This window comes from Nematolebias whitei, chromosome 9 (genome assembly GCF_014905685.2).
Source record: "Nematolebias whitei isolate Nwh7 chromosome 9, NemWhi1, whole genome shotgun sequence".
Classification (NCBI taxonomy): domain Eukaryota; kingdom Metazoa; phylum Chordata; class Actinopteri; order Cyprinodontiformes; family Rivulidae; genus Nematolebias; species Nematolebias whitei.
Window position 1 is genome coordinate 13374705 of NC_056506.1, and position 12682 is coordinate 13387386.

At 43.4% G+C, this 12682-nt stretch overlaps 1 protein-coding gene across 1 annotated transcript in view; it reads left to right on the forward strand.

Moving 5' to 3' along the window:
* LOC119414954 (sodium channel protein type 4 subunit alpha B-like) overlaps positions 1-12682 on the forward strand; it is a 326309-nt gene that overhangs the window by 15094 nt on the left and 298533 nt on the right. The gene's annotated exons all lie outside the window — the stretch shown is intronic.

A 12682-nucleotide genomic window follows, 5' to 3' on the forward strand; every position in this document is an offset into this window, starting at 1 on the left:
GGTCTATATTTTAACACGGTTTGTTGTATATATATATATATATATTTATATATATATATATATAAAGTATCAATTAAGTTCATATACTAATCAGATCAGATTGGGAAAGGAGAAATTGAAAAATTAGACAAAATACAACATTTTAAAACTAAAGTAAGACCATTAAACAAAGCTTGTTAAAATATATACAGCACAGGCAGTTCAGCATGATATTAAAAAAAGATATCAGGAATTAGGAATTATTTCAAAATCAGGTTTGAGCTTAATTTAAACCAAACAGTGTGTGAGCATCCTGCCTACATGAAGCTTATGTCAGAGCCGAGGAGCTTAAAAACTCAAAGCTCCGCCTCCTAACCTGAACAAAACCCAGTAAAACAAGTCAGTCAGCATCTTCACAGCAGGGCATTCATGTGGGGTGAAAAGGGATATGGATGTCTTCAAACCTTTCTTTGTATCTTTGTATAAAATATAGAGAATTGCATATTGAATTTTGGAATTCATAGGGAGCAAATAATAATTAATAAACAGGAGAAATGGAACCCCTGTTCACAGCTCCTTCTGAAAATTGTGCTGCAGCATTCTGGGTCAGTCAGACGACTTCAACCAGCAACCTGATAAAACTGCACCACAACAGTACAGTCTGCGGGTTGCAAAAGCATGAATCGGTTTTTATTTTATTTTTTATTTTTTAGTTGTTGCGCAGGTTAAAGAAACAGCCCAAGAGTTCAATTAAATGTGTTTTAAAATGACTAGAAGTTTCCTACCTATGGCACTATGGTAACTGTAGGTATGTAAGGGTGCAGAGCGTGAACGGTTAGTTGTATCTACGTGTCCCCTTGCCCAGGGTGTACCACGCTTCTCGCACAATAATCACTGAAGATAGACACCAGCTGCCTCACAACACCGAATTGAAAAGCAGGAAAAGATAGTGCATGGATAGAGTTGCTGATAATATCCAAAGGGTGAAAGAGTGGAAAGAACTAGATCTAGCACATAACTTTGGGGAATGCCATAACTAATTCAAATGAATTTTGTGGACATATAAATATGAACAGTTATGACTTCATCTATACCTTTGACCCCTATGATATAATTCAGTCTCTGTAATCGGACATGATGATTGATAGTGTTAAATACAGCACTGCAGTGTGACCTCAGCAGAATTAAGTAGTACTTTCAGGAGGATTAATCCTCACAAGGCAATTGGCTCGAACAACATCCTGGGGAACATGATAAAAGACTGTACAGATCAGCTCTGCGAGGTGTTGACCAACATATTTAACTCCTCCCTCACCCTGGCAACAGTTCCCACCTGCCACAAGATTGCCACCATTATCCCAGTTCCAAAGAGCTCTACAGTGACTGATCTGAATGACTATCGGCTGATATTCCTCACCCTGATAGTTGCTGTGTTTTGAAAAACTGGTCATGACCCATATCAAAGCTAACATCAACATCAACGAGGACACTCATCAGTATGCATACCAAAAGAATCGATCAATAGAAGATGCCATCTCCTCTGTGGTCCACCGTGCTCTCACCCACTTGGAGCAGAAGGACTCCTACGTCCGTATGCTCCAAGTGGACTTTACATCTGCCTTCAACACCATGATTCCCCAGACCCTGAAGAACAAACTAATCACATTAGGACTAAGTCCCTCTCTATGCAACAGGGTCCTAGACTTCTTAACCAACAGACCACAGTCTGTGAGGATCCACAACTTCTCCTCCTCCACTATAACCCTCAGAACTGGCTCCCCCAGGGCTGTGTGTTGAGCCCTCTCCTGTTCACTCTGCTAACGTATGACTGTGCATCGATCCATCCAGGCTGTCATATTGTAAAGTTTGCAGATGATACAGCGGTGGTTGGATGCATCACAAACAATGATGAGTCCAGCTACAGGCAGGAGGTGGAACACCTGGAGATCTGGTGCAGGACAAACAACTTTCACATCAATGTGACTAAGATGAAGGAGATGGTCGTGGACTTCAGAAGGAACAAGAAGGAAGGAAGAAACAGCCTCCCAGGCTCTCATTGAGGTGGCAGCTTCTGTTTCTCCTCCCCCGTTTTTTTCCTTCTTCCTGCTCTGCTCTCTGTGTGTCTGAAGCGCCTGGGTCTCATCTCCCGAACATAAATTAAGAAGATTATGGATTTGGTATTGTGGGCGTTCAACTCTATTGATAAGATTTTTTCATCAAAACGACAAGGTCCTGGAGAACCGGCGTGTCCAGCTGAGACTCACGCTGTGGGGTACGTCATGGATTCGAGGGGAGTGTGGCAGCTGATGTGCATCACAGTTTTGACTCAAGAGGATGTTGAAGACGTTTACATATTTGGATTTATGATAGCAGGGACTCTGTTTTTTGGCATCAGTGGGGCTCTGTTTTATCAACTTTTGAAAAAGACATCGGCAGCAGTTTCAGCCATGGAAAAGCTTCCGAGTCAGTGTGAAGGTCTGGTCCTCATGGGAACTTTAAATCGTCTGGTTTACGAGCTTAACCGTAAGGTGGAGGCAATTGAGAATCGCAGACCACCTGCGGCTTCTGGGACTCGTCAGTGTGGTGGGTTTGACCTTGAAGGAGACTCATAGCATGCATCAGTGGAATGGAATCCCACAATTAGGCATTTTCTGAACCAGAACGCCCAGATGGACTCGAGACTGAAGAAAAAAATCTGTTTGCCTTAAGAAAAAACAAAAATCAAGCTTATCTGAATCAGACTCCCAAAGGCCTCGGAGACAGGCTGACTATCAAATTTCTCCTGGGACATGAGTACCCAAGGACAAAAGCTTCATCTATCACACACACACACACACACACACACACACCCCGAGAACTTTCTGTGCAAGCGTATCAGAACTGCTGGGTGGAACAACATCCTCAGAAACTGTGGCTGATCTGAAAAAACGCTCATGGACAAATCTCAACACCTCGATGTCAAATGCAAATGTAATCATGTTTTAATTGTGCTTGCTGGTAGAGTTTGTTTATGTCTCAAATCGTGTCCTGATAGACAAGATGTGAAAGATCTTTTTTGTAATACCACTATCTACCCTCATGTTTCTCCACCTTTTCCTACCTAAGATTATTATCTGATAAGGATAAAAAGGCTGCACTCTCCTGTAGTTGCAGCTTCGTGCACTCCGCCCATCTTTCGGACGACTGTACGTACATATTTGCGATGTACCTCAGTGCAATTCCATCCATCCATCCATCCATTTTCTTTACCCGCCTATTCCATTTTGGGTCACGGGGGTCGCTGGTGCCCATGTCCAGCAATCACTGTGCGAGGGGCGGGGTACACCCTGGACGGGTCGCAAGTCCATCACAGGGCCACATAGAGACAAACGAGACAAACAACCATTCACTCTCTCACTCACAGCTAGGGACATTTTAGAGTTACCAATCAGCCTAACATGCATGTTTTTGGACTGTGGGAGGAAACCGGAGTACCCGGAGAAAACCCACGCATGCACGGAGAGAACATGCAAACTCCACCCAGAAAGGCCCCCGGACCGGGATTTGAACCAAGGACCTGCTCGCTGAGAGGCAGAAGCTGTACCAGTTGCGCCACCGTGCTGCCCTCGTTGCAATTCCAATAAAGTTTATTCTAATTCTGAACAAAGACACCTACCCCCCTTGAACATAGGAGAATCCCCTTTGAACATAGGAGAATCTGTGGTGGAAGTGGTCTCCAGCTACAAGTACTTGAGGGTACACCTGAATGACAACCTCATCTGGGGCAACAACACTACCAGCCTGATCAAGAAAGCTCATCAGAGACTCTACTTCCTCAGGCGGCTGAGACGAGCTGGTCTGGGAAGCTCAGCCCTCACCTCCTTCTACAGGTGTGCAGTGGAGAGCATCCTGTGCTCCAGCATCAACGTGTGGCATGGAGGCTGCACAGCTGCAGAGAGAAAAGCTTTGCAGAGAGTGGTGAAGGCTGCACAGAAGTCTGTTGGAGTCAGCCTCCCCACCATCACAGACATCTACACCCCCAGATGCAGAAAGAGAACGACCTGCATCATGAAGGACCACACTCACCTAGCACACACACTTTTTGCCCCGCTCCCCTCAGGCAGAAGGTTGAGGAGCATTAAGTGCAGAACCACTAGGCTGAGGAACAGCTTCTACCCTGAGGTTGTTAGACTCATGAATCAGGATTATCACTGTGAAAATTACTGTGAAAAAGTCATTGTAATGCCGCTTGATTGTTGATGTACTGTTGATTTTCCATGATGCTGATTTCATGTTGCTGTGTTCATTTGTCCTCTTCTGCTCACACAGACTCATGTTTGTGCTGCTGTTGTTTGGTGCATTGTTTTGTACTATTAGTGCTTAGTATATTCTTAGTTCATGTCTTGGATCTTATTACTGTTTTTCTTTACAATTTGTATTTTTGTTGGATGTAACTGGGACCCTGTGTACATATTTTCATTCCACCTCATGTAGCACATGTGATGTGGATGTCAATAAAGAGTGTTGAATCTTGAATCTTGAAGACAAGCAAGACCAGCACAGACACACGAACATCTTCTCAGCGAGAAGATCACCCTAGTTCAAATCCCCGTCCAGGGACCTTTCTGGGTGGAGTTTGCATATTCTCTCTGTGCATGCGTGGGTTTTCTCCAGGTACTCCAGTTTTCTCGCACAGACCAAAAACATGCATGTTAGGCTGACTGGTAACTAAATTTTCCCTAGGTGAGAGAGTGAATAGTTGTTTGACTTGTTTGTCTCCATGTAGCCTTGTGATGGACTGGAGACCTGTCCAGGATGCCCCCCGCCTCTCACACAATGATAGCTGGACATGGGCACCAGTGACCCCCATGACACGAAAAGGAAGAAGCGGTAAAGATAATGGATGGATGGACATATCTATTAGGTTTGTCTTTTCTGTAAGAGCAATTTGTTGTCAGTTCTGCTGACAGCAGCTCAGTTGTTTTCTTTACTGAGTGGATGAAAATTCATTTGCAGAGTTGAGTATGTCTCTCTATCTGCCATCTGTGTTAACGCCTGCCACAAACAGCCCGGCTAATGGAGGCAACTGCAATGTTTCCCTTAACAAATGTGGCTTTTATTTTTAAAAAAATTCCTCTTTGGATAATCCTCCCATCCAGCAGAGCATCACATGCCAAACCATAGAGACCCTGAGAAGGGCTGCCATGTTCCTTTATCATCTCTCCATTAACGGGGAGGTGGTCTGATCTAATAGATGTAAATGAAAACTTTGTTAATCCTATTTCTGCACAAGAGATCTAAAAATAAGCAGACACACTGCCAGGACTTATTGAGCCCAAAAACAGCTGCATGCATTCAGTAAAAAAAACACCAAGCAGAGGAACACTAACATTTCACATTGAAAAGACCCCAGAAAGTTTATTTATTTGCTTTTTTCACAATCTTCAGTTCTAGTTTGAAATAAAATTCAATAGATTTTTTTATTTACTTTAACTTTTTCAAACCAACCTGACGTTTGTTGTGGGTGTTTCCAACCGGTCTCAAAAATGCTAGAGCTGTAGCTTAACTTCTGTTAAATGGTAAATGGACTGTACTCATCCACCTTATTCCTGGAGGCTCTCTGTTTAAATGATTATAGGTACAACTTCCTTTCAGACAGGAAGTAGTAGTAAGCATTGGTTAACCATGGTAGCAGAGCTCTGACCGCAGTTTATTTGAAAGTAATTTGCATTCAGTTTAGCAGATAAAACACTGTTTTTGTTTTGTTTACATTTATTTAACAACCATAAAAGTTTACTAAAATAGCCGTGCTGAGTTCAGGTACCTGTTGTGTTCACAGTTACATGAACAACCAGACCAAACTAAATCAGTGGCTACTACAACGACAAAGTTTGGAACACAGACCCAAAACAAAGAGTGTTCCTGTGAAAAGCAGTATAGTTTCAATCTCCTATAATATAATCTCCGTCCATTATTTACGCAAAGCAGCATGGGGGCTAGGAATAATGTGGATATGGTGCCTTTTTATCTATGGCAAATGTGTCAAACTCCAAGCCTGGGGGGAAAATGTGGCCCTTGTTGACATCTTATCTGGCCCCCAACATGATATGTGAAACGTAAAATACTTCTACTGTATCTCTTGAATTTTTTCAGTACTCTTTGAGTATGATGTCAAAAGCACAACAGAGAATATCAAATGAGACCAATCGAACTTGCTGAAGTGTGATCCTCAGGTCCTGTGACCAAGAAAAAATGTTGGGTATCTGATTTGAGTTTATGTAGATTCTGAAATTGGCCCTTAGTTTGAAAAAGGTTTTAATTTTGGCCCCCTTTTGTAAGTGAGTTTGACACCCCTGATCTACGGTAATCAAGATACTCAAAGTGCTTTACAACAAAATCTGTGTTTTATTCAATAAAGTAATGCCAGTAGTAATTCCAGGACTTACGGCCCCGTAAATCCTATAGTTAGGGTTGCTGGTGAAGATTCTCAATCATCCATCCATTATCTTCACCTGATTCTTCCTTTTCAAGTTACGAAGGTCACTGGTGCTCATATCCAGCTATCACTGTGCAAGAGACAGGGGACATCCTGGACAGGCCTCCAGTCCATCACAGGGATACAGAAACAAACGAGACAAACAACCATTCACTCTCTCACTCACACCTAGGGACAATTTAGAGTTATCAATCAGCCTAGCATGCATGTTTTTGGTCTGTGGGAGGAAACCAGAGTAGCTGGAGACAATCCACAGATGCACAGAGAAAACATGCAGACTCCACCCAGAAATGCCTTGGCCAGGATTTGTTCCTGCAACCATCTCGCTGAGAGGCGGCAGCTCCACCAACTGAGGCACTCTGTCACTGGCTCAGTCATACAGATCAAGGTAAATCCATAAAAGGTTAAAAAAATAAAGCTGAAGACATTTCATTTCCTATCTAGGAGGCTTCATCAATTAAAAAATGTGATGAGGGGCGAGTAGTTCCAGTCTAACCTGCAGCTGAATGTAAGTGTACAAGCAGGCCTCTCATGCAGTTCAAGGATTCAAGATTCAAGGATTCAAGGTTCTTCATCGTCATTCACATCACATGTGGTACATGAGGTGGAACGAAACTATGTACACAGGGTCCCAGTTACATCCAACAAAAATACAAATTGTAAAGAAAAACAGTAATAAGATCCAAGACATGAACTAAGAAATATGCTAAACTAAGAATACACTGAGCACTAATAGTAAAAAACAATGCACCAAACAACAGCAGCACGAACATGAGTCTGTGTGAGTAGAAGAGGACGAATGAACACAGCAACATGAAATAAATCAGCAGCATGAGATCAGTATCATGGATAGTCAGCAGCACATATCAACAACCAAATAGCATTACAGTGATTTTTTCACAGTAATTTTCACAGTGATAATCCTGACTAGGGATTCATGAGACTAAAAGCTTCAGGGTAGAAGCTGTTCCTCAGCCTAGTGGTTCTACACTTAATGCTCCTCAACCTTCTGCCAGAGGGGAGCGGGGCAAAAAGTGTGTGTGCTGGGTGAGTGTGGTCCTTCATGATGCAGGTGGCCCTCTTCCTGCATCTGGAGATGTACAAAGTAGATGTCTGTGATGGTGGGGAGGCTGACTCCAACAGTCTTCTGTGCAGCCTTCACCACTCTCTGCAAAGCTTTTCTTTCTGCAACTGTGCAGCCTCCATGCCACACACTGATGCTGGAGAATAGGATGCTCTCCACTGCACACCTGTAGAAGGAGGTGAGGACTGAGCTTTCCAGTCCAGCTCGTCTCAGCTGCCTGAGGAAGTAGAGTCTCTGATGAGCTTTCTTGATCAGGCTTGTTGTTTCCCCAGCGGAGGTTGTCATTCAGGTGCACACCCAAATACTTGTAGTTGGAGAGTGAAGACCACTTCCACTGCAGATCCTCCTATATTGGGGGGTAGCAGAGTAGGTGTGTTTATTTTTTCTGAAGTCCATTACCATCTTCTTCATCTTCTTCAAACTGATGTAAAGGTTGTTCTTCCTGCACCAGCTCTCCAGGTGTTCCACCTCCTGCCTGTAGCTGGACTCATCATTGTTTTTGATGCATCCAACCACCGTGGTATCGTCCGCAAACTTACAATATGACAGCCTGGATGGGTAGGTGCGCAGTCATATGTTAACAGGGTGAACAGGAAGGGGCTCAACACACAACCCTGGGGGGAGCCAGTGCTGAGGGTTATGGTGGAGGAGGAGAAGTCATTGGTCCTCACAGACTGTGATCTGTTGGTTAAGAAGTCTAGGACCCAGTTGCATAGCGAGGGACTTAATCCTAATGTGAGTACTTTGTCCAGCAGGGTCTGGGGAATCATGGCGTTGAAGGCAAATGTGAAGTCCACAAAGAGCATATGGACCTAGGAGTCCTTCTGCACCAAGTGGGTGAGAGCAGTGTGGACCACAGAGAAGATGGCATCTTCTGTTAATCGATTCTTGCGGTATGAGTACTGATGAGGGTCCTCGTTGATGTTGATGTTTGCTTTGATGTGGGTCATTGTTGCGTTGTGTAATGCTTTGTCAGTCACGCCACTAGGTGGAGCTGCAGGATAAGAAGTAAAGATGAGAAGGGTAGGAAGAGCAGGATGATGATAATGATGAAGAAGCCTGATGAAAACGTGCTTTTGGTGTATTGTAGTTCGTGTCTGATGTGCTACGTTAAATAAATGCACTGAGTTCAACAAGAACTTGTTTTAATTTGTCACACCACTAGAAATTGGCGACGAGGGATCGGATCCTGCGTGTGTTTTTCTGCCTACGTTTTTTTACTCTTTTCCTGCTGAATTAGCATGGCTGCTAACGTCCATCCACCGCCTTTGTTTTTGCCTTGCCCAGGAGAACCTACTCAACCATTCAACATGTGGATGCGTATGTTCAACAATTACTTGCTGGTGATTAATGCAACAGGGAATGCTTGGCCTGACGCACAAAAGAGAGTAACATTATTACACTGCTTGGGAGCCAAAGGACAACAAACTTTCTACTCCTTAACAAACACAGGTGACACATTTTCTTCTGCTATTGATGCTCTGGAAAAACACTTGTCACCTAAAGTCAACATTGTTGTAGAAAGGCTTTCAGAAAGCAAACACAAGCACCACATGAGACAGTTGAGCAGTGTGTGACTGCCTTACGTGACCTGGCTTCAAAATGTGACTTTGATGATAAGACAGAGGAAATGATCAGTGATCAACTAGTCGAAGACATCTTCAACTCCAGAATAAGAGAGAGACTCCTGCTTGAACCTGATTTGACATTAGATAAAGCTGTTACTCTTGCAGCACAAATGGAATCAGCAGCTTACCAAGCTAAAGCACTAACAGCTAACAGCGACAGACATGTCCAAGCTATACAGCCTCATTCGTACTCAGCTACAAAGAATAATAAATCTGTTCTTCAACCTGTCAAGTCACCTCCTGCTGCATCAACTTCTACTAAAAGCTGCTTTAGGTGTGGTTCAAACAAACACCTTGCTAACTGTCACCAGTGTCCAGCTGCTAAAGCTACATGTAACCTCTGCCAAAAAGTTGGTCACTTTGCTTGTGTCTGCTGCTCATTTCAAACAAGACAATTCCGTGAAGTTCAGTTACCAAATCTGACTGTTATATTTGAGAGACACTTTGCATGCATCAAAAACCCTACAGTGTGATATTGAATTAAGCACGCCTACTTCACCTACCAAGACTTTTTGACTCACTGTCGATACAGGCTCAGCAGTTTCCATACTGCCTCAGCAAATCTACAAAGAACACGTCAGTGAAACACCACTATGCCCTCCTGACCTCCGTCTAGTTACTTATACAAAGAAAACAATCCCTGTAATAGGATGTTTACAAGTTGAAGCAAGTAGAGTAATGATGGCTGAGATTCTCCAAGATCTTCCAGGTGTCTAGAATTACCTGGATGACCTCATCATCTACGGTAAAACTCCTGCTGAGCATGACAGCAACCTGAGTCCTCCAAAAGCTCAAAACTGCTGGCCTTGTGCTAAATGAAACCAAATGTCATTTCAGAAATGCATCATTATGCTTTTTGTGTCATTTCATAAGAGCAGATGGCATTCTCCCAGACAAAGAGCATGTCGATGCTGTTTTGAATATTCCTCCACCTACTGATGCTGCTGCATTGAGATCCTTTCTGGGGTTGGGTCTTGGTACTCCAAGTTCTTGCCCAATTTTGCAACTATAGTGGCTCCAGTGTGTTCTTGTGGAAGTGCAACAAGCAACTATGCATGGACTACAGAAGCACAGACAAGCTTTGAAGAAATTAAGCAGCTTCTGGTGAACAGCCCTGCTCTTGCACTGTTTAATCATAACCTACACATTGTGATATCCTCTGATGCCAGTGATTACGGACTAGGTGCTGTCTTTGCCCAAGTTCAACCTGATGGAACAGAGAAGCCTGTGGCCTTTGCTTCCCGCACACTTTCTGTGACCGAACAAAAGTATTCTACCATCGAGAAGGAGACGCTAGCATGTGTGTGGGCTACAGAGAAATGGAGAACATACAAATGGGGTCGACGCTTCACCCTCCGAACGGACCATCAAGCTCTGACCACACTTCTGAGCACAAAAGGAATGAATAGAGCTGGAATGTGCATTGCACGATGGTCAGCTCGCCTGCTGTGTTTTGATTATGATGTCATCTACTGACCGTGTTCTCAAAACTACACAGTGGATTGCCTCTCACACCTGCCTCTGCCTGTGACTTCAGATCCTGTACCAGACGTGGATCCAGAAATGGTGGCTCAGATTTCTGCTACTCTGTCTGCACTTCCTGTTTCTGACTTTGATTCAGCTTGCTCCTCATGCCCTGAACTGACAGATCTGCATGTACAAATGAAAAAAGGATGGCCTGCCTCCATTAAATCCGTCTGTAATACACTTGCTCCTTACTACAAGATCAGAGACGAACTCTCCACCTACAGTAACTGCATTCTCAGAGGTACGAGACTCATCGCACCACCTTCTGTCAGACATACACTGATTACACTATCACATGAAAGCCATCAAGGAATTGTATGCACGAAACAGCGCTTGAGAGACCTCTGCTGGTGGCCAAAAATGGACTCACAAGTTCAGGATGCCATAACATCATGTGTCATGTGTCAGTCCAATGACAAAACTGCCCAAACACACCCTGCTCCACTTCAGCCTGTACCGCTGCCCGATGGGCCATGGAAAAAGGATTGGATTTGATATTGTAGGACCATTTGACACAGCTATTCCTTCTTTCAGATTTGCCATTACATTGACTGATTACTATTCTAAATGGCCTGAACTTGCTTTCTCACATACTGTCACTGCGAACGATGTTATTCAATTCTTATCATCTGTTTTCAGTCGTCATGGCAACCCTGAGAACATTGTGACAGACAATGGCACTCAGTTTACATCCAAAGCCTTTGCATCATTCCTTCAGAATAGAGGACTATTTCACGCTAGAACATCTGTCCGTTGAAAGGTTTCATAGCACCCTCCGCACCTGCATTCAAACTGCAATCCAACAGTCTACACCATGGAAAGACACTGTGTCAGAATGGCTTCAAGTATACCGTGCAACGCCTCATGCAATTACCTCCATGTCTCTGTATGAACTTCTCTTTGGCAAGAAGATGCACACTAAATTGAACATACTCCCTTTGCCTCCTGTCACATCTCCACTGCATGACAGGGCACAACGTGAAGTTCTGAAAAATCAAAACAAAATGAAACGTTACACTGATGCCAAACGCAGTGCAAGGGTGCCTTCATTCCGGTTAGGAGAGAGGATGAGGATACGGAATCCATTACACGTTCCAAAAGGTCACCCTAGGTTTACCTCTCCTGCAGCTATCAAAAAGGATAAAGGTAAACACAACTTCAGGCTAACTGACAGAAGGAATTGGAATGCATCCCACCTTGCATGCTGTGCTCCAGTTGCTGGACAGGACTCTACTGCTACAGGACTGGAAAAGGCCCAGCCTGATCCACTTCCTCTTAGGAAGCCTCCACATGCAAAATATAAACCCAGTTGGCACGGAGACTTTGTCATGTTATAAAAGTTATGTAGAAATGTAACTGTTACCTAAGGTTATAAAAATTCTGTTCAAGTATTCTTTGGAGGAAGTTTGAACCTTAAGAAGGGAGATGTTGTGTTGTGTAATGTGTTGTGTTGTGTAATGTGTTGTGTTGTGTAATGCGTTGTCATTCATGCCACTAGGTGGAGCTGCAGGATAAGAAGTGAAGATGAGAAGGATAGAAAGAGTGAGGATGATGATAATGATGACGAAGCCTGATGAAAATGTGCTTTTGGTGTATTGTAGTTCGTGTATGATGTGCTACGTTAAATAAAGGCACCGAGTTCAACAAGAACTTGTTTTAATTTGTCACACCACTACACTAACACAAACATGTCTATAGATCAGTCAATTTTACAGATATATAGCTAAAATTAGATTTGGTAGCAGCTGATCGTCTTCCTCAGAACAATTTCTGAGCACTAATGCATCATGCACGATCTTATATCACGAGGGCACATTTAAAATCATTTACATGGTTTAACAAAAATGGCTGTGACTAAATCCCTTCTTCTAACATAAGATGATTTTAGTTTAAACTTTGGCATGAACAAGTGGTGATGTGCATTCCTCTCAGTAATGCTAGACGCACACACACACACACACACACACACACACACACACACACACACAC